Source organism: Antechinus flavipes, chromosome 1 (genome assembly GCF_016432865.1).
Source record: "Antechinus flavipes isolate AdamAnt ecotype Samford, QLD, Australia chromosome 1, AdamAnt_v2, whole genome shotgun sequence".
Classification (NCBI taxonomy): domain Eukaryota; kingdom Metazoa; phylum Chordata; class Mammalia; order Dasyuromorphia; family Dasyuridae; genus Antechinus; species Antechinus flavipes.
Genome location: NC_067398.1, coordinates 282,868,431 through 282,888,535, shown reverse-complemented (window position 1 = coordinate 282,888,535; position 20,105 = coordinate 282,868,431). Strand labels below are relative to the sequence as shown.

Sequence of the window (20,105 nt, the reverse complement as noted above, 5' to 3'; positions counted from 1 at the left end):
CAACTTTATTCTCAGCAGTCCAATGACCAACGACTACTCTGAAGGAACTGATTGGGTCTAAATATACATTGAGGTATTCTCTCTCTTTTTTAAAATTTTATTTTTCTTGAGGGTTTTTAAAATTATCTTTAGGGTGGGAAATCTGTGTTTTTCACAACATGACTTTTATGGAAATGTTCTGCATAACTTCACATTAGTTTATTAATTGTGAGTAGAGATAAGGAAGAGAACCTAGAATTCCAAAAATTTTAAAAACAAATGTAAAAAAATTGTTTTAAATATAACTGGGGAAAAATATTAAATAAATCAAAGAGAGAGAAACATATGAAACATGTGTAATCAGTCTGAAAAGGCAGTCTGGAGACAGGTTGTGACTTATCATTTGAATGATAAACTGAGGAGTTTGTATTTGATCTTAGACTTAGTACTAGAAGATATTAAAGAATGCAGAATAGGAGATTAACATAGTTAGGCCTATATATTAGGAATTTCATTTGGAGGTGGCCTAGAGAGGTGAGAGAGATCTGAAACAGGAAAACCAAATTCAGGAGCTTCTCTGTATTCGAAGAAAGGAAAGCCTAAGTGAGTGAGTATGAATTTGAAGACGGTGAATGATTAGAGAAACGTTGTAGAGTTAAAAATCAACAAGAATGGCAATTGTGTGACAATCAGAGAGGGAGGAGTCAATGATGGTAGATTAATGGGATTCTATGTCCAAAACTCCTTGTCTGAAACTCTTCAGAAGGAAAAAAAATCATTATTTGAAAAACATTATTTATTCATGCAATCATATCACACTTATGTATGGGAAGATTTGCCAATGAGGGTCCATTCCTTGGAATATGTTCAAATGTGTCCTCCCTGGTGAGTTATATAAAAACAAGTCAAATGTTCCCTATTTTCAAACCAACATATGATGGTGTAGTGAATGCCTGAGGAACTGGTGTGTGGTGATAAGGAATTTTCTGGTAGTGATCAGAAACAAGTGAGATTTATAATGGAGCCAGAACTAGGTTCTTGTTCAAAAAGTTCAAATCATCCCTTTATGAATTCCACCCTCTTCTTTCCTGGTTTCCCTCTTCCCTGATTAGACATGCACAAATAAATAACACAAAATACTAGAAGGAAAGAGAAAACAGTAACTGGAATAATCAGAAGTTATATTAATGGTAATAACTAACATATATAGCACCTACTGTGTGGCAAGGACTGTGTTTAACTACTTGACAATTATTAACTCATTTGATTCTCACAACAAACCTAGGATGCATGTGCTTTTATTTACAGGTGAGGAAACTGAGGCAAAAAACAGTTAATTGACTTGCCCCTGTTCCTACAGCTTTTAAGCATCTAAAGTTGATTTCAAACTCATCAGATTTTCCTGATTCTAGGACCAATGCTCTGTACATTTCTCCATCTAGCTGCCTCCCAAGTAGCATCCATTTATGTAATCTGAGACAATTAACAATATAACTATCAAATCCAACAAGCATTTACAAAGTACCTGCTACATGCCAGACACAAGAGATATAAAGATAAAATGGCAAATAGTCCCTGACGTTGAAGAACATATTTAAGTAGGATGGCCGTGTATGATAAATGCTAAACCAGTAATATAGATAATAGTGTAATAAAGTCTAGACAATGGAACCCCATTCTCAGAACAAGCATGGTAAACTTGCTTCCACAAACATAAGATCACATGTAATAGAAGGGGCCTTGCTCCACAATTTGGAAGATGTGCATGTATTCTCACTTCACCACATGAAAAAAAAAGAGGGGGAGCTAGAATTGAGAAAACTTATAAAGGGCTGTAGTTTCATCTTTTCTGTCTGGCTGTGTTCAAATTAAGCAAGGACTTGCTGCAGGCCCTAGGTGAGGAAACAAGCCTCCCCACTGAGAGCACTCAATAGTGGATAAGAGCATCATGTGCCCCATGAGGGTATGATCTCATTGTGACTTTTGTCTGTTGTGTCTATTTTTCATGATTTTAGGTGAATCTTTGAATGAACTTAATGAGACTTAATGTTTAATGCATATCCTTTAAGTGTGAACTCACTTTTCTTAGAATTTGAAGCAACAGTTTAAAGGAAATGAGTTCTTCAGTTCTTTCTATATATTTGCAATAAATATTCTTTTGTAAACCTAATTGAAGGCAGGCAATTGGAGCCTGATGGCATTTAAAAAAATGCCCTTGACTTCCCAGATGTCCTTAGACTCCAAAAGGGTTTTTTTTGAGAACTCAACCAGATAGTATGTAGGTGGACTGGTAGAGTAAGTTCAGTCTCACTGTATATATTATTATAGTAGTGCAGCAAAAAGAATAATGACTGCCAACTGGAATGTTAATCAAGATTCAAAACAAGTTGATCCAGGTACAAAAGCGTTACTGTATGAAATCAAATCAGGAGTACAGTAATTAAAATTTTTTGGTGGTGGTGGGTATGGGTGTGTGTGTGTGTGTGTGTGTGTGTGCGTGTTGCATTTTAATATTATCTGGATATGTTGTTCAGGCACATATTGCATGAGAAAAGTTTAGGAAGGAAGGGGTGAGTCCCAAAGTAAGAAAAACTATAAGTTGGCTGACTTGCCTCAAACTCCCTTCCCAATCCAAGGACACACTCGTATCTCTGCCCAGGATGGAACCTCTGCCTAGATGACTGAATCAGTTGCCTCTGTGAATTCCTGAAGCTGATTTTAGCCTGGTTTCCTGTTAATCCAATAATTTCTCCCTAACTCTCTTCCACCCCACTCTAAGAGTATGTATCCTCCCTATAGCAGCCTAAATGATGAAAATGAGGCACAAACTAGGTCCAAAACGAAACTCATCATCTGAATCACCTAGGTACAAAGCTTTAGAGTCACTTGATTTTTCTATCTCCTTCTCTCCTCTTGCTCCACCTCCATAATCATTTCCCAAAAATACTATAGAGTTTTACCTCTTTAATTCATCCAGGCCTTTTTTTTTTTTAATTTGATGCTATATTTTGTTTTTCCATTACCTTCATTCCTGGATATGTCCTTTCCCCAGCCGAAACAAACCAAAATTTTTAAAAGCTCATTATCAAAAAATAGAGTAAAAAATAGGATGCTTTGATCAGCATTCAGATACTATCAGTTCTTTCTCTGGAGATAGATAGCATTTTTCCTATCATTTGAAATTGTCTTAGATCATTGTATTACTGAAAATAACTAAGTCATTCACAATTGATCATCGTCAATATTGCTGTTACTGGTTCTACTCATTTCACTTTATTGCAATAGATGCCTAAGCAAGTCTCTCTGATTCCCAATTTTTGTCCTTACAATATTATTTACTTTTACATATAAATGATGGGCAATAGTTTATACCTCTCAAAACCTGCTCAAAAACATAGCATCCTCCAGTGTTTAAAGAAGGAAATCTAAATCCTAGAGACTCCCTGATCAGACTTAAATACAATATTTCCAGCATTATGGCATGAAGAACAAAATAAAAAAATCCACTTTTTAGGTTAATGGTCAAATTTGGTTATCCTAGTCATAAGTAATCTTAAAGCTTATTCCTGATGAACAGAATGTGATGCTGATGTTCTGAATTTCATTTCATTTTTTTTTTTTACCTTAATGAACCAAGGGAGGATTTTTAATATGTATTTTGGAGATTTTTGATACAGACTGACTCTGTAATCATGGGCAATTCAAGTAACTTTTCAATAATCTACTCAGACACCAAATTGCAAGGCAGATGACCTTACAAGGAATTTCCTCACTGGAAACTTCCTTCCAATATTCAAATAGATTTGTGATCTAATCAATTCAGGAGCTCCCTGAATTGTAATCCATTCATGATTACCCATTCTAAGCAATTCTTAATCTATGTTCTCCCAACAGTTCACTATGGCAAGTCTACATAAGTGCTGGAGGACTTCCTGTTTTTTCCTCAACATTGTACGATAACAATGGAGTTCTCTGCATGCTTCTTTCCTTCTTGTCTCTTGCTCACATCATATAATCAGTTCAACTTTTCTTATCATAAGATTCCAGGGCTTATGTTCTATTGACAAAGCTTTCAAGAACCTATGGTCTCTCTGCCTGTCATAAATAAGTATTACAGAAATTTAGATAAAATCCCTTTTCTTAAGAGGAAGACAATGTAGAATACTGGATAAAGCTCCAGAAATGGAGTTAATGCTGACCTGAATTCAAATCCTTTCACTTTACTTCTTTCAGCCCAAGTTTCCTCACCCATAAAATGGGGCTAATAATAGCACCCACCTCACAAAGGTGTTTGTGGGTATTAAATAAGAATACATAAAAAGCCTTTAGAAAACCTTAAAGTGCAACATAAATATCTGCCATTATTCATTATTAATGATAAATGAAAAAAAATTAGCATCTTCCTAGGGCACTGATAAGGTAGAGAGCCTAGAGGAAAACAACTATTGTGGTAGAGGGTCTTGAATCTATAAAATATGATGAAGGGTTATAATAACTGGGCATGTTTAGACTGAACTTAGGTTACTGACTCTGTAGCTATCTTCAAGCACTTAAAGAGCTGTCATATGTAAGAAAGCTTATACTATTTTCTGTTTGGTCCCAAAGGACAGAACCAGGAGCAATAAATGGAAGTTGCAATTTCAGAAATAACTTCCTAATAATTAGAAGTTGGCCAGAAGTAGAATGGGCTTTCTTGAGACATCATAGAGTTCCCCTCCTTAGAACTCATGAAGCAAAAAGCTAATTCTTTTTATTCATAAGTTGGACTAGGTCCCTTCCAACTCTTAAATTTTGTGAAACCCAATAAAGCTAAATTCAAAAACTCCTAAAACATTTAATGACAAACGAGAACCTTGCAATGCCAAACCAATCTTCCCAAGGTAAACAGATATATCTTTCATTAAGATCAGGAGGTTTTTATTTGCTACATAATTCCTGGATTTCTAGTTTCTCTTAGCACTTACAACGATATTATCCTACTCATTATTACAGAGAAATAATATAAATACAATATAAAATATGCTCTACATTAAAGTATATAGAATAATAACATTTTTATTTTCTATTTACTCCTCCTATTAGTCAGTCTCTGCCTCTGCAAGTGGGATACCCCTGTTAGCAAACTCAAAAAAATACTCAGTTCCTAAAATTTATGGTTTTAGGTTCTGATTTTCATTTTGGTTTGTTCCAGTACTGACAATTTTACCCACATGGATTAAAGCAAGGCTGTCAAACAACTCATGGGCTAAAATAATACCTAATGAATATACTTTTATTAAAGATCAGGAAGGCAAACAACACTTAAGACTAGTCAGTGGAGAAGGCTGTGGCACAATCTACACTGGTGTGTGTGTATGTTTTATCATCAACAAAGCACAATTCTATAATTAATTTCAAAGTCTTTTATATAACTCACTGATGTACTTTCCAGTTTTGCATAGTTACTAAGTAGCTTATTTTTCAGAGTAGAAAATTTAAACAAGGTCATTTCTAGCTTTAAAATCATATAAATCAGTGAATGATATCTTACTCAAACAGAAAAGTCAATATTAGAAAGAGACTAGAACCTTGATGTCTTAATTAAGCCCTTCCCTTTAAGGTCAACTTCATTCTTCTAAGTATCTATCTGATATGTTACTAATTTTCTACCTGTTGCCTCCTTTATGTAAACTCAATGGGAGCAGGGACTGTTTTTCTATTTTCCATGCTTAAAAAAAATGCCTGGCATATTAGTAAATATGTAAATAATGCTTGGTGATTAGCTGATTAATTTCTAAACTTTTACTTTTCCCACTAATCATACTTTCCTATCCATGGTGACTTCTAATTTGACTTTAGTCAAGGTCTGTATAACTCAACCTACCAAAAATGGTAGCCAAAACTGTATATGTATAGGTACTTTGGTTCTTCTACATTGTTTGGGGTTAAAGGGTCATCTGGCTAAATAACATGACTAAAATGATTCAGAGGGAAAACAGAGAACACTCCCTCTCAAGAACTAGAGTAGTCCAACTGAATGGGATGTTCCTAATAGGTATACTTTCTCCATTAAGTCTTATTCAGTTGTCTTTAAGTTATAACTTCTCTCCTTTAGACTTCATTAACATTCCCTCCCCTGTATGTCTCAGGTGCATTTGTCATATAATAATTTGCATTAGCAATATTTGTGTTATCCCCTTAGTATATTGTACTACTAAGGACTATGTTTTATCTCAATTCATGTGGAGTAGATACTTAGGAAATATTAAATTGATGTGTTGGCCACAGTTCAGTTGTGAAGCAGTTTCCAGGTATATCTGCAAATCTAGATTCACAGAAAGGAACTAAGAACTGAAAGAGATCTGGTTTATTTAAAAAAAAAAAAAAAAAAAAAGCATGGAGGAGAAAAAAGAGAAAAATCTACCCTCATTCTAGCTAGCCATGTAACTTAGCATGTTTCTGAGGCCAAAGAATCAAGTAGATAATCCAAAAATCAGTTGAATATCTTGAATTACTACTTTGTAAACTTCATTTCATTCCTATATGACATGAGCCAATAATATAGATGTTGATTGCTAACAATTTTTAAAAGCGTAAGCAAAATTAATCCATAAAAGCCAGGATGATAGTGTTACATATTCAATCAAATGCCTAATCTTAATTCTAACTATAATGTTAGCAATGAAGGTAGCTGGATAGCAAAATTACTTTCAATTCCAAGCATCAAAATATCTTTCTCTACAATCCCGTCAGCTAAAGATATACTGTATGTTGTAATAAAAGTATTCAGCTAAATTACATCCAAAAAGCATTTAGTAATAATTTATTACATATGCTAGACACAGTGCTAGGTGTTCAGAATAGAGATGAAAAACACTCTAATGGCTTACTTTCTACTATGGGGAAAAAAGAATATCACAGATATCTAGCTAAACACATTCAAAGTACATATAAAGCAGGTACAAGATACTGTTGTTAGAGCACTAAAAATCGGGAAGAATTTAGAAAGTGACAACCACAGAACACTTAACAAATAACTGATTGTCTAACTATGAAAAACTGTTCTTCTGTCAGTTTAGAGCCTGTCTGAAAGCAGAAACTTTCTTTCTTTCTTTTAATGAATGAGATCTTATCAATTAAAATTTTACTGCACTTTGCTCAACTATTTTCTCTCCAAAATTAAAAGGGTATTAGAAATTTACCATAATTGCTTGCCATCTGGGGGAGGGGGTAGAAGAAGGGAGGGGAAAAATCGGAACAGAAGTGAATGCAAGGGATAATGTTGTAAAAAATTACCCTGGCATGAGTTCTATCAATAAAAAGTTATTAAAAAAAAAAAAAAAGAAAAGAAATTTACCATAACATAGAAAATTTACAATTTGTTTTTCTTAATGATGGATAGCAAATGAATTAAGCTTAGATGGTACATTTGAAGAAATGAATCTGAGTAATTATAATGATCAACTGTGGCTCTAATAAGAGATGAGAAATCATCATCCATCACAAAGGGCGATGAGGCTAAAACTGTGCAATGTTTGTAAACACTGTCTATTGTGACTGTCAATTGGTTTTGCTTAATCATTTCTCATTTGTTTTATTTGGCTAAGGTTAGGGTGGAAAAGATTTGTGATGTCAAAACAGAAGATTTCAATAACACTTTTAAAAAGACACAAGTTAACCAGTACCTGGCTAGGCAATCTGTCAGTTGGCACAAGTCTATGATGTCTTGTAGAGTATATGTTCCTAGAGGTGCAACTGGGTTGCCAGTCCCACTCACAAGGAGATGATAGCAAAGTTGTATTCTTCTCCCTGAAAAAAAAGACATCAAATTTGGCCAATTACATGATGAAAGAAAAACTATTTATGTAGAAATCTTGGAAGTTTATGAGGAAAATGAATTTAATATTAATATTAAATGATAAATTCCCACTATAGTATTTACATCTGAGTCTCCAAGATTCTTTCCAGCTCTGAATTTTTGATATGACTGACTATGAGATAGGATGATGGGCTGCATTTTAGGAAGCAAATGTATTTCATCTTAGAAAAAAGGGAAAAAAATTGAACAAACATGTAGCTACAATCAACAGGGAATTCCTAAGAAATAAATTGTTGATACGAAGTTAACAGCAGACCATGTTAGCAACCAGAATGAGAAATGAAAAGCAAAGAAAACCATTATTTAAAGTAATTTATCCTCTTAGGATTAATTTGTGTTAAGTTTACTAGTTTACCTCTAATATAATTTATCAGTACATAGTCAATGTGGTTTTCTCCCTCCCCAAAACATTAATAGATGTAACATAAGGTACCCAAATCCTATTTTTAAAAAAATAGTTAATTCTGTATATATTTCAAAAACCAAAAATGGTAAGTTTATTTCTGGATGGAGACTGGATCATTTTAACCTTTTGCAATGCCAAATAAAAACTATATAAGGATAAAAAATTGTGTTATTTCTAGTTAGTATTAGACACTCTTTTTGAGTTATTGGACAAAGAAATCCTGTGATATTTATGTCAATATTCCCTGAATAATGGAATGTTAAAAATGATAAGTGTTTTTATTTTTACAGGCTTGGTACATGTTTTCCTGTTTCAGGAAGCATCAGGAAATTTAGGCATAGACTAAAACAAAACCATCTGGACGACCACAAAGAGGTCAACAGGATTAACAATTCAACACAAATAATTTTTATTATTCCTTTCAAAAACAAAGGTCTAACAAAACTATATGAATTTGATTAAACTTTTGATCTTGACATGAAAATGTATTTACTCAAAACAGAATGTTTTTCTTTGAAATTATTCTTGTTCCGGAACAGAAGTGAGTGCAAGGGATAATGTTGTAAAAAATTACCCAGGCATGGGTTCTGTCAATAAAAAGTTGTAATTATGAAAAAAAAAATTATTCTTGTTCTTCAAATTAAATCAGTCTTGAGTATTTCATCCCTCTTGGATCTAATTTTAGTCCTGGATAAAGTTTCAGTTTTCAATATTTCTTTCACTACTGCTTTATTTGTTCCAAAAAAGGGAAAGAACTTAATTAGATAGTAGAGGTCAATAATTTCAAAAATAAACCATTTTTGCCTGAAGGCCTCTAGAGAGCAGGTAATTCTTTAGAAAATAAGTCATTTCCTTTAACTACAAAAATAGGGATTAACTTGTGAGGAACAAGAGAGCTGGCCATTTTAAAAAATAATCTGTAACTGAGAAAATATGGCATAGAGATATCAAGGGTTGAAAAATTAACAAAATCTTGTAGAGAGATTAGTTTTTTCAATTTTCTCACTGGTGCCATTAACATTATTCTACCTGCATATGGGATCTTCATAAATTGTTAAAAAAGAAATTAAGAAATATTTCTTGAAACCTACCGACTAAATATACTGTGGGACATAAAAAAGGTATAACAGCTCACCAAAACAACAACTCAGCATACCATAAACTGTTAAAGGTAAATGTATAAATCTTAGAGCACTATCTATGTGTGAGTTATTGGTAATAGTGTTATTAAAAACCAAATAAGAAGCAGAAATCTAGTACTAGAATCATGTACATACAATGGAACAGATCTTAAAGGTCATTCCTATACCACCAGAATTTTAGAGATTATATTCTCTCAAGAATTCTCCATGCTGCAGTCTACTCTACAGAAATTTTCTAGTTCATCTTTAATAAGATTTCTCCAGAGCAGTAGCGGAGCTAACAATGCAACTCTCAACATTCTTGCACGGATGTTTTCTTGCTCTAATTCCCAATGGAAGCTCCAACTAAGTATTACTGGCCCAGCTGTCTCTGTAAGATAAAAGTGGATAATATATAGACTACTACATCAATAGTCACATTTGTTATCCAAGATATCTAGAGAGCTGTCCATATGAAAAAAATTAATTACTATGTGGTAAGTATACAGAATAGACATACAAAAACATATGTTCATTTTTTTAAAGAAGCAATAAAATACAACATTTTAAACCATTCTAGAGTTTCCTCTGAGATTTCTATACAATTTCCATTTTCCCCCCAATTAAAAAGTACCCTTCTCTACAAAGAAAAATTTCCTAGACTTTTCATCAAGCATCACTGAATGCCAGAGACCATGTCCTTGGAAACAAAGAGCTAATGTGATTAAATTCCTGAGACAAGATTATGTGTGTCCCAGGAAATTGGCCCTACCCGCCCAGGAACTAGATAACGAGTATGCCCCAGGATGTCAGCCACACCTATAATCTGACATTCTTTACATTGCAACCCCCCACCCAGAAATCATATAAAACTAGACCCTCTTCATTCAATAAAGAGAGACTTTGCTCCACCTCAGCTCGTCTCCCTCCTCATTTCTAACCCCATTCCTTTTCAGGCTTAGCCTTACAGGCAAATGTCCGCCTCAGGACCCACACTTTGATGACCTGCTGGACGGGTCATTTGGCGCCCAAACGTGGGGCCCCGAGGCTGGACATTTGCCCGGCAGATTAAAAAGAATTTCGTCCGGACCCGCTATGAGACCGCCCCACAGAGAGCCCCGCAACTGACCGCTCCACGGAGAGCCCTGCAACTGAAAGGTGAGTAAGCATCTGCCGCATTCATGGGAACTAGAAAGAGGAGTAAAAATTCCCCGTCAGGGATCATTGAGATCCCTTCAGTCCAGTCCCCATCAGGGATCATTGAGATCCCTTCCATCAAGTCTATCTACCCCCCACTTCCCAAAGAAGGGACTCCCCCCGTAGAAAGCAATCTCACATACCCCGTATTCCCGCCTCCGAACCTAAACTCCCTGTGAAAAAAGAAAGTGAAACTCAGGATGCCCTTAGCGCCTCAGACGTTGCTGAATTAGAAAGTGAGGCCGCAGGGTATATTCCATCTCCTCACAGCTTGCCCTTTCTTACCGCCCAGATACTTAATCCCCCTGTTGCCCCAGGCATTGACCTCACTACAGCTAAGCAAGACTTAACTGAAAAAGTAAAAAACCTCCGAGAAGTTCTAGACTTACAAACTCAATATTTACAAATGACGAACGAACTCTCGGCATTACAACAATCTTTACAAAGAACTCTCTCCCTCCCTGTGTCAGGGTATCAGAGACAATTACCCAAAGCAGTGAGACCCTTGAAGAATAAGAGAAACGCCCCCTCACTCACAAAAATTAAAAACCCCGCCCCTGCACAGCTTGCCTTCCCTGTGTTAAGAAGCCAGAAAACTTTAATGACATCAAAGGAGACAGAGGAGGAAGGGGAGGAGGAAGGGGAGGCGGAAGCCTCAGGGGAAGAAGGAGTAACAGAAGGTAGTGATCATGATAGTGAAGCTGAAATTGACGTACGGGAAGGTGGTAAATTTAAAAACACAAAGTTCAAGAGCATAAAAGATCTACATTCAGCAGCGAAAGCTTATGGCCCTAATCCCCCTTTCACCTTGTCTGCTCTTGAAGCAATCGGACAAGGAGGGTATTTATTACCCGGGGAATAGATAAGAGTGGTTCAGGCAGCCCTATCTAGAGGACAGTTCCTCTCCTGGAAAGCCGACTTTTTTGAAAAATGCGAAACGGCTCAAAAAAATAACCTCAAAACCGCTTCCACAAGGTCGTGGACATTTGATAAGATAGCGGGCCAAGGCAAATATGCTGCCGAACTTAAACAACGGCACCTGCCCTTAGGACTTCTGGCACAAACGGCTGCTGCCACTACCGGTGCTTGAAGGGCCCTCCCTACAACAGGGTCACCCTTCGCGCCCCTAAATAAAGTCTTGCAGGGAAACCAAGAAGACTTTTCTGAATTTGTTAGTAGATTACTTGAAACTGCTGAACGGACATTGGGAGCGGAAGCAGCCAATGATCAGATTGTTAAGAGATTAGCCTATGAGAATGCTAATGCACCCTGCCGAGCCGTACTCCGCGGTCAGTGGAGGGAAAAAACCTTAAATGATATGATTAAGCTCTGTAGAGATATTGACCCTGCCTCCACGAAAATGTCTCAGGCAATTCATTTGGCTATGGGCGCCACGTTTCAAAACGGGGCTCCTAGAACATGCTTCAAATGTGGCATGGAAGGACACTTTGCTAAACAATGTCCAACAAACCTCGCCGCTAATCCTGCCCATCACACGGCCCCTACCACCCTTTGCCCCAAGTGCAAGAAAGGCTTTCATTGGGGCAATACTTGCCGATCCACACATGATGTGGCCGGGAATCCTATTCCCCCTCCTTCGGGAAACAGCAAGCGGGGTCAACCCCGGACCCCTCAAGGATCTGCACAGCCAGCCACTGGGACCAACCTGCCCTCCCACAACTATACCGGGCAACTGCAGGGAGCGCAGGGGTGGACCTGTGTGCCACCGCCCACACAATATTAAAACCTGAGGAGGGTCCTCAGCCCATCCCCACGGGCATCTATGGCCTCCCACCCCCTAACTCCTTTTTTCTTATCATTGGCCGCGCCTCCTCCACCCTTCAGGGGATAATCATACACCCCACACTGGTCGACAATGATTATGAAGGAAAAATTAAGATCATTGCTTCAGCTGCCAATAATAGCACCATTGATATTCAACCCAATCAGAGCTTAGCCCAAGCCTTGCCCCTCCCTCTTGACACCACTTTTCCCGCACTATCTGACCAAAGAGGAAGGTCTACCCCTGGATCCTCAGATATTTACTGGGCTCAAGCCCTATCTCAAGAGCACCCCACACTGACGCTTAAGATTCAGGGACGTTCTTTTTCAGGCCTTTTAGATTCAGGGGCCGACTCAACCGTTATATCTACCATCGACTGGCCCTCGGCCTGGCCTCTGAAACCGTCGCTTACTCATCTGCAAGGCATAGGCCAAACCTCCAATGTTATGCAGTCTTCCCAGCTACTGCACTGGGAAGATCTAGAGGGCAACAAAGGAACAGTCCGTCCCTTTGTAGTCCCCAACCTCCCAATTAATCTCTGGGGGAGAGATATACTCTCACAAATGGGGGTTATCATGTGCAGCCCTAACTCTGTCGTCACTAAGCAAATGCTTGCCCAAGGCTTTCTCCCTCAACAAGGGTTGGGTAAATATAATCAAGGCAACACCCAGCCATTACATTTACAACCCAAACTTGGGCGCTCTGGCCTCGGCTTCCTGCACCATTTTTCATAAGGGCCACTGGTCCCCCTGCCCTCCAGGCAGACAAAATCTCGTGGAAATCTGACAGCCCCGTCTGGGTTGACCAGTGGCCTCTTCCTAAAGAAAAACTTGAGGCTGCTTTAAAACTAGTTCAAGAACAACTTACTGCGGGACACATTGTACCCTCCACCTCCCCATGGAATACACCCATTTTTATTATTAAAAAGAGGTCAGGTACCTGGAAGCTTCTCCACAACTTAAGGGCCGTCAATAAAACCATGATCCCTATGGGCCCCCTGCAACCAGGGCTACCCACCCCCATAGCTATTCTTGCCGGTTTCCATAAAATTGTTATTGACCTCAAAGATTGTTTCTTTTCCATACCTTTGCACCCTGAGGATTCTAAACGCTTTGCCTTCACTATCCCTATCACTAATTGCATAGGACCCTCCCCGCGGTTCCAATGGAAAGTCCTTCCCCAGGGCATGACCAACAGCCCCACCCTTTGTCAAAAGTATGTGGCTCAAACCATTGACCCTTTCCGGCTTCAATACCCTCACTTGTATATAATCCATTACATGGATGACATTCTCCTTGCTGGCCCCTCAGAGCAGGAGTTGTCCATTATTTCTCAGAACTTAATTTCAGCCCTAGGAGCCAGGGGCCTCCATATTTCTCCTGAAAAAGTTCAATTGACCTCCCCTCATTTTTTTCTTTTCATACAGTCTAACGGAGTCACCACCCAAAAAGCTCAGATTCGTACTGACAATCTTTGCACACTCAATGATTTCCAAAAATTGTTGGGGGATATAAACTGGTTACGACCCTACCTGAAACTCACCACAGGAGACCTAAAACCCCTATTTGACATTTTAAAAGGCGATTCTGACCCTACATCATTCAGACATCTGACACAAGAAGGGAAAATCGCGCTAAAAAAGGTAGAAAAGGCTATTGACAATCAGAAAATTGGCTATTTCAACCCACAAGACCCACTCTGGCTCCTTTTATTTGCCACCACTCTTTCCCCCACGGGCTTGTTATGGCAACAATGTCCTCTATACTGGGTCCATGGCCCTGCTACACCCAACAAAATTCTCCCCACCTATCTCCAATTAACTCCAGACCTCATGAAAGAAGGACGAATCCTCTCCATAAAGATCTTCGGGAAAGAGCCCGATCATATCTCCTGCCCATATACAACAACACAAATACAATGGCTTCAACAAAATAGTGATGACTGGGCAACGGCTTCCGTTTCCTTCATGGGAACTATCTCCAATCACTTCCCTTCAGACAAGCTTATTCAATTTCTGCAGCGGTTAAAGCAGATGGAAAACTTACGTCCTTTCAAACCCCCTATGCCTCAGCCCAATTGGTAGAGCTCTCTGCGGTCATTTGGGCTTTTGAAAGATTTACGGGTCCCCTAAATATTTACACTGATAGTGCCTATATTGCCAACTCTATCCCTTTACTTGAAACTGTCCCTTATATCAAGCCCTCCACCAACACCTCTCCTTTATTTTCAAAAATCCAAATGCTCATCCTTGATCGAACAGAACCCTTTTTTATCGGTCATATCAGGGCTCATTCTGACCTTCCAGGCCCTCTCGCTGAAGGTAATGATGCTGTTGATCAAGCGACCAGGGATGCCACTATCGCAGCAGCCATAACCCCTGTGCCTCCTGTGGCTGCGGCCATTAAGGCCCATGAGTTACACCATCTCAATGCACAGACTCTCCGCCTACAATATGGCATAACTAGAGAACAAGCGAGACAGATTGTTAAGCAATGCCCTGGCTGCTTGGTGCACCTACCAGAACCCCATCTGGGAGTCAACCCCCGTGGTCTCATCCCCAGAGAATTGTGGCAAATGGATGTGACTCATTTTTCTCCCTTTGGTAATCTCAAGTACATCCATGTCTCTATTGACACATTTAGCGGGTTCATCTTCGCCTCCCTACAGACGGGAGAGTCCTCTAAAAATGTCATCTGCCACCTTATATCGGCTTTCGCTGTCATCCCAAGGCCCAAAGTTATTAAAACTGATAATGGCCCCGGATATATCAGCACTTCCTTTAAACAATTCTGTGCCCACCTAGGCATTAAACACGTTACAGGTATCCCCTACAATCCTCAGGGGCAGGGAATTGTTGAAAGGGCCCACCAAACTCTAAAAAGAACGATTTCTAAATTACAATCTGGTACACAGATGCTTTATACCCGCTCTGGCAATTCCAAGACATTGTTGAATCATGCCGTTTTCGTCCTGAATTTCCTCACCCTTGACTCGGAGGGGAAATCTGCAGCAGACCGCCTTTGGCATCCCTTCACCGCTGACACATATGCACAGGCGAAATGGAGAGACCCTATCACTAATCAATGGCATGGTCCAGACCCTGTCCTTATATGGGGGAAAGGACATGCTTGTGTTTATGACTCCCAAGCTCAAAATGCTAGATGGCTCCCAGAACGCCTAATAAAACCCTTTAATTCACCCAGGGACCCCCCCTGAGGTTAGGTTTCTCCTCTGCTCTTTTACAGATGACTCCGGTTTGCGCCCTGCTGATCCCCCTCCTGGCCTGGGACGTAGTTCGAATTGCCACGGCACAATATACCATCATGAACTATACTTGGACAGTCAGTAATGGCGCAGGTGATGTTATTTGGAGTACACACGAGGTCTGGTGGCCCATATTATATCCAGACCTTTGTAAACTAGCCCTGGGGGCTCCGGCCAATTGGGACTTAGAAGGATATTATGACCAACATAAGGCCCCCTCCTCTCCCTCCCCTCCGGGGAGACTTGGTCTTGACCCATGGGGAGGCTGTGGTACGCATAGCAGGAGAAGCATGTTGAGAACAATCATCTTCTATGTCTGCCCCGGTTTTCATAGAGACCGTTCTTGGAATCCAAAATGCGGTGGCTTATCTGATTATTACTGCCGTAGTTGGGGGTGTGAAACAACAGGAGATACTCATTGGAGTCCCTCTTCCTCGTGGGATTTTATTACTGTAAATGCTAACTATACGCACCACAAACCGGGAAGTGCAGGATGGGCAAACTTGCCAGAATGTGCAGGATGGTGTCACCCCCTGCGTATCCAATTCACTGACTCAGGCAAAAAACATAGAGAATGGACTCGGGGTGTCTCATGGGGCCTAAGACTGTACAAAGAACGGTATGATGATGGCCTAACCTTCACTATTAAACTTAGGAAGGAAGCTCCCAGCCAATACCCAACAGCAACCATAGGCCCCAACCCCGTGCTCAAAAAAGAGATTTACCCCCCCCTCCCCAGAACTCCCCTTTCTAGGGTCCCTGTATCCTCTAAATTACCTCCCTCCTCTACTATTCCCTCGTCCTCTTCTCAGTTATTACTTTCTCTTGTGTACGCCTCAGCACATGCTCTCCACAATCTTAATTACACCCGAGATAAGGAATGCTGGATCTGTTACTCAGCCATGCCACCCTTCTATGAGGGCATAGCCCACCGAGGAGACCTGACATTTACCAACAGCCCCTCTAGTCTCCGATGGAACACAGGCTCAACAAAAGGACTTACCCTGAGTAAAATTACTGGCCTCGGGCTTTGTATAACAACTCCGCGACAACCCCTCCCTCTCGCCCTTGAGCCTATTTTATAGGAAATCAACTCTTCTTACATATATGTGGCTGCCCCAAATGGGTCTTACTTCGCCTGTTCCTCTGGGCTCACCACCTTTGTCCCTTCTCAAACATTCATCTCCTCCCATGACTTTTGTGTTCTCGTCACGCTCCTCCCTCACATTACCATTTGCCCGCCTGAGGACCTTCTGTCTTTTTGGAACACGGGCACCTCCCCCCATGCCGATGGAACACAGGCTGGTTGGACCATGCCAGGTCCAAAAGGGAACCCCTGACCGCCATTTCACTCACTGTTATACTTGGGTTGGCGGGGGCCGGTACCGGGATAGCCTCCCTAGTCACCTCTAATCAGCAATATTCTCAACTTAGTGCTGCTATAGATAGAGATCTCCGAGAGCTTCAGACAGGTTTAGAACATCTCAAAGACTCGGTCGCCTCCTTAGCAGAAGTGGTTCTACAAAACAGAAGGGGATTAGACCTATTGCTCTTACAACAAGGGGGCCTTTGTGCTGCATTAAAAGAGGAATGTTGTTTCTTTGTAAACAAACTTGGCCTAGTGGAAAATAGCATTCAGAAAGTAAAGGACAGTCTAGAAAAACGTAAGAAAGAGCAAGAACAACAGGAGTCTTGGTATAAAAATTGGTTCTCCTCTTCCTCCTTGCTCACTACCTTACTCCCAAGCCTCTTGGGACCCCTCGTTAGTATCCTTCTTTTAATATCTTTCGGCCCTTGGGCCTTTTCCCGACTAACCGCCTCTCAGGTTGATGCAACTGTTCAAATCTACTATCAACGCCTTCTTAAGGCAGATTCTTATGAAAACCTCAACATCAACGAGCCTGGTGCAGCTTTACAATTTTCTACCATGGTTATGAATGACCCCTGGTATCGCAGACGGTGGACTCGGTTGAAGTCCCCCTGTGCCGGCTGTGGGTGAGCCAATGACGGGATTATTGTGGCCCCATATTTCAGGAACATCATACCCTCTGGCTGCAGGAACACCCAATGACGGGATTATTGTGGGCCCGTTCTCCAGAAGCACACCCCGGAAGTTTGATGCTGGGGTGCTGGGACGGATGCCGCCCACATAGCCACATAGCCACATGGTTGGATTATTTGGGTACTAAATATGGACACCGGCCACATACCCATATATAAATAAAGAAAGGGGGACATGCCAGAGACCATGTCCTTGGAAACAAAGAGCTAATGTGATTAAATTCCTAAGACAAGATTATGTGTGTCCCAGGAAATTGGCCTTACCCGCCCAGGAACTAGATAACGAGTATGCCCCAGCCACACCTATGGTCTGACATTCTTTACATTGCAACCCCCCACCCAGAAATCATATAAAACTAGACCCTCTTCATTCAATAAAGAGAGACTTTGCTCCACCTCAGCTCATTTCCCTCCTCATTTCTAACCCCATTCCTTTTCAGGCTTAGCCTTACAGGCAAATGTCCGCCTCAGGACCCACACTTTGACCTGCTGGACAGGTCAACTGAATAGCTCATTTAATGTTTTAAAAATATAAACATTTTATGTTTGTAGCAGCCCTGTTTGTAGTGGCTAGAAACTGGAAAATGAATGGATGCCCATCAATTGGAGAATGGCTGGGTAAATTGTGGTATATGAATGTTATGGAATATTATTGTTCTGTAAGAAATGACCAGCAGGATGAATACAGAGAGGACTGGCGAGACTTACATGAAATGAGTGAAATGAGCAGAACCAGGAGATCATTATACACTTCAACAACGATATTGTGTATATATATATATATATATATATATATATATATATATATATATATATATATATATTATATATATATATATATTGTACATATTTTGATGGAAGTGGATTTCTTTGACAAAGAGTTTCAATTGATAAATGACGGGCAAAAGCAGCTACACCCAAAGAAAGAACACTGGGAAACGAATGTGAACTATCTGCATTTTTGTTCTTCTTCCCGGGTTATTTATACCTTCTGAATCCAATTCTCCCTACGCAACAAGAGAACTGTTCGGCTCTGCAAACATATATTGTTGAGGAGGAACCCTAAGCCCAGAACGATTGAGTTGTCTCACAGTCACCTAGGATTAGGAAACTATACATTATTAGTCAACCTGTCATCTGGAGAGGGGGGGAGGGAGAGGGGGAAGGAAGGAAGAGGATGAGGGGAAGGAGGGGAAAAATTGGAACAAAAGATTTGGCAATTGTCAATGCTGTAAAATTACCCATGCATATAACTTGTAAATAAAAAGCTATTTAAAAAAAAAAAAAAGAGCCAAGCCCATCATAGTTGATCATCTAACATTAAAAAAAAAAAAGCAATTATATCTCATAGATCATTAATCATAGGATCTCAGAAGTCCATCATTTTATAGGGATAAGATAAGCAAAGGTCAGGAAGATTATTTTAAAAAATCAAGGACAAGTATAGTCTATAAGAATGAGGAGGTAGAATGTGGAAGAAGATACTCTAAAAAGAGAAATACAAATTTACATTGATTTCTAAGAAGAGAACATAAAAGAAAATTTGAAAATCTTAGAGTTAATATGGATTTTTTAAAACTGTTGAACAAAAAGATCATAAAAATGAATAACAAAAAAGAAGTAGGATTCAATAATTTACTCACATAGAAGTAATCTATTACAAAAACAATGACTTAGTTCATCATAGAAATTATCAGAAAAGTTTCCCTGAACAATATACCACTAGTATTACCAGTAGTGAACAGAAACTCACTTAATCTTCTATATGCTTATAAAATCTATCTACCATGCTTCCCATATCACTTAGACATCTATCCTGTACAATTCCTATGTATCTTGCCTACATACCCTTCTTCCTTTCTACCTCTTGCTGCTCCAGGCACACAACAATTAAATCAATATTACCATTGCATATGCAAAGAACTTATAGATCATCTTGAACTCCCTAGACCAAAATTCCTATATTTGGTATCTTCCATTAGAATAAAAACACTTTAAGATCGGAGACTTATTTTTATATTTTTATATTTGAATCCCTAGCACTTAGCATAATGCACAAAACGTGACTGTTCCAGTTATGTCTGATTTTTTGTGCTCCATATGGGGTTTTCTTGGCAACATATCCAACATATAAAGGACTGCTTGCCATCTAGGGGAGGGGGTGAAGGGAGGGAGGGAAAAAAAAATCAGAACAGAAACGAGTGTCAATATAAAGTAATTTTTTTTAAATAAAAGATATGTTTATATAGTGATCAACACTGGAAAAGAATAAATGGGGATATTTAGAGAAAAGTTAAGAAGATGGTTTATAATTAAGTCAATAATCACTTATTAAACATTTTTATACTATTATTATGGTATTAAGCACTGGAGATATGAAGAAAAGGGCAGAAAAACACCTCAAAACACTTTATCCTCAGATATAGTGAATTATTA

General features: G+C 39.3%; 1 protein-coding gene across 3 annotated transcripts in view; it reads right to left on the bottom strand.

The window, feature by feature from the left end:
• The window catches only part of TJP2 (tight junction protein 2), a 162,130-nt gene that overhangs the window by 114,873 nt on the left and 27,152 nt on the right, over positions 1-20,105 (bottom strand). For all 3 annotated transcript variants that reach the window (XM_051961807.1, XM_051961809.1, XM_051961817.1), the window contains exon 2: positions 7,644-7,763. The gene's annotated coding sequence lies outside the window, so the exon portion shown is untranslated. The remainder of the gene's footprint in view (positions 1-7,643; positions 7,764-20,105) is intronic.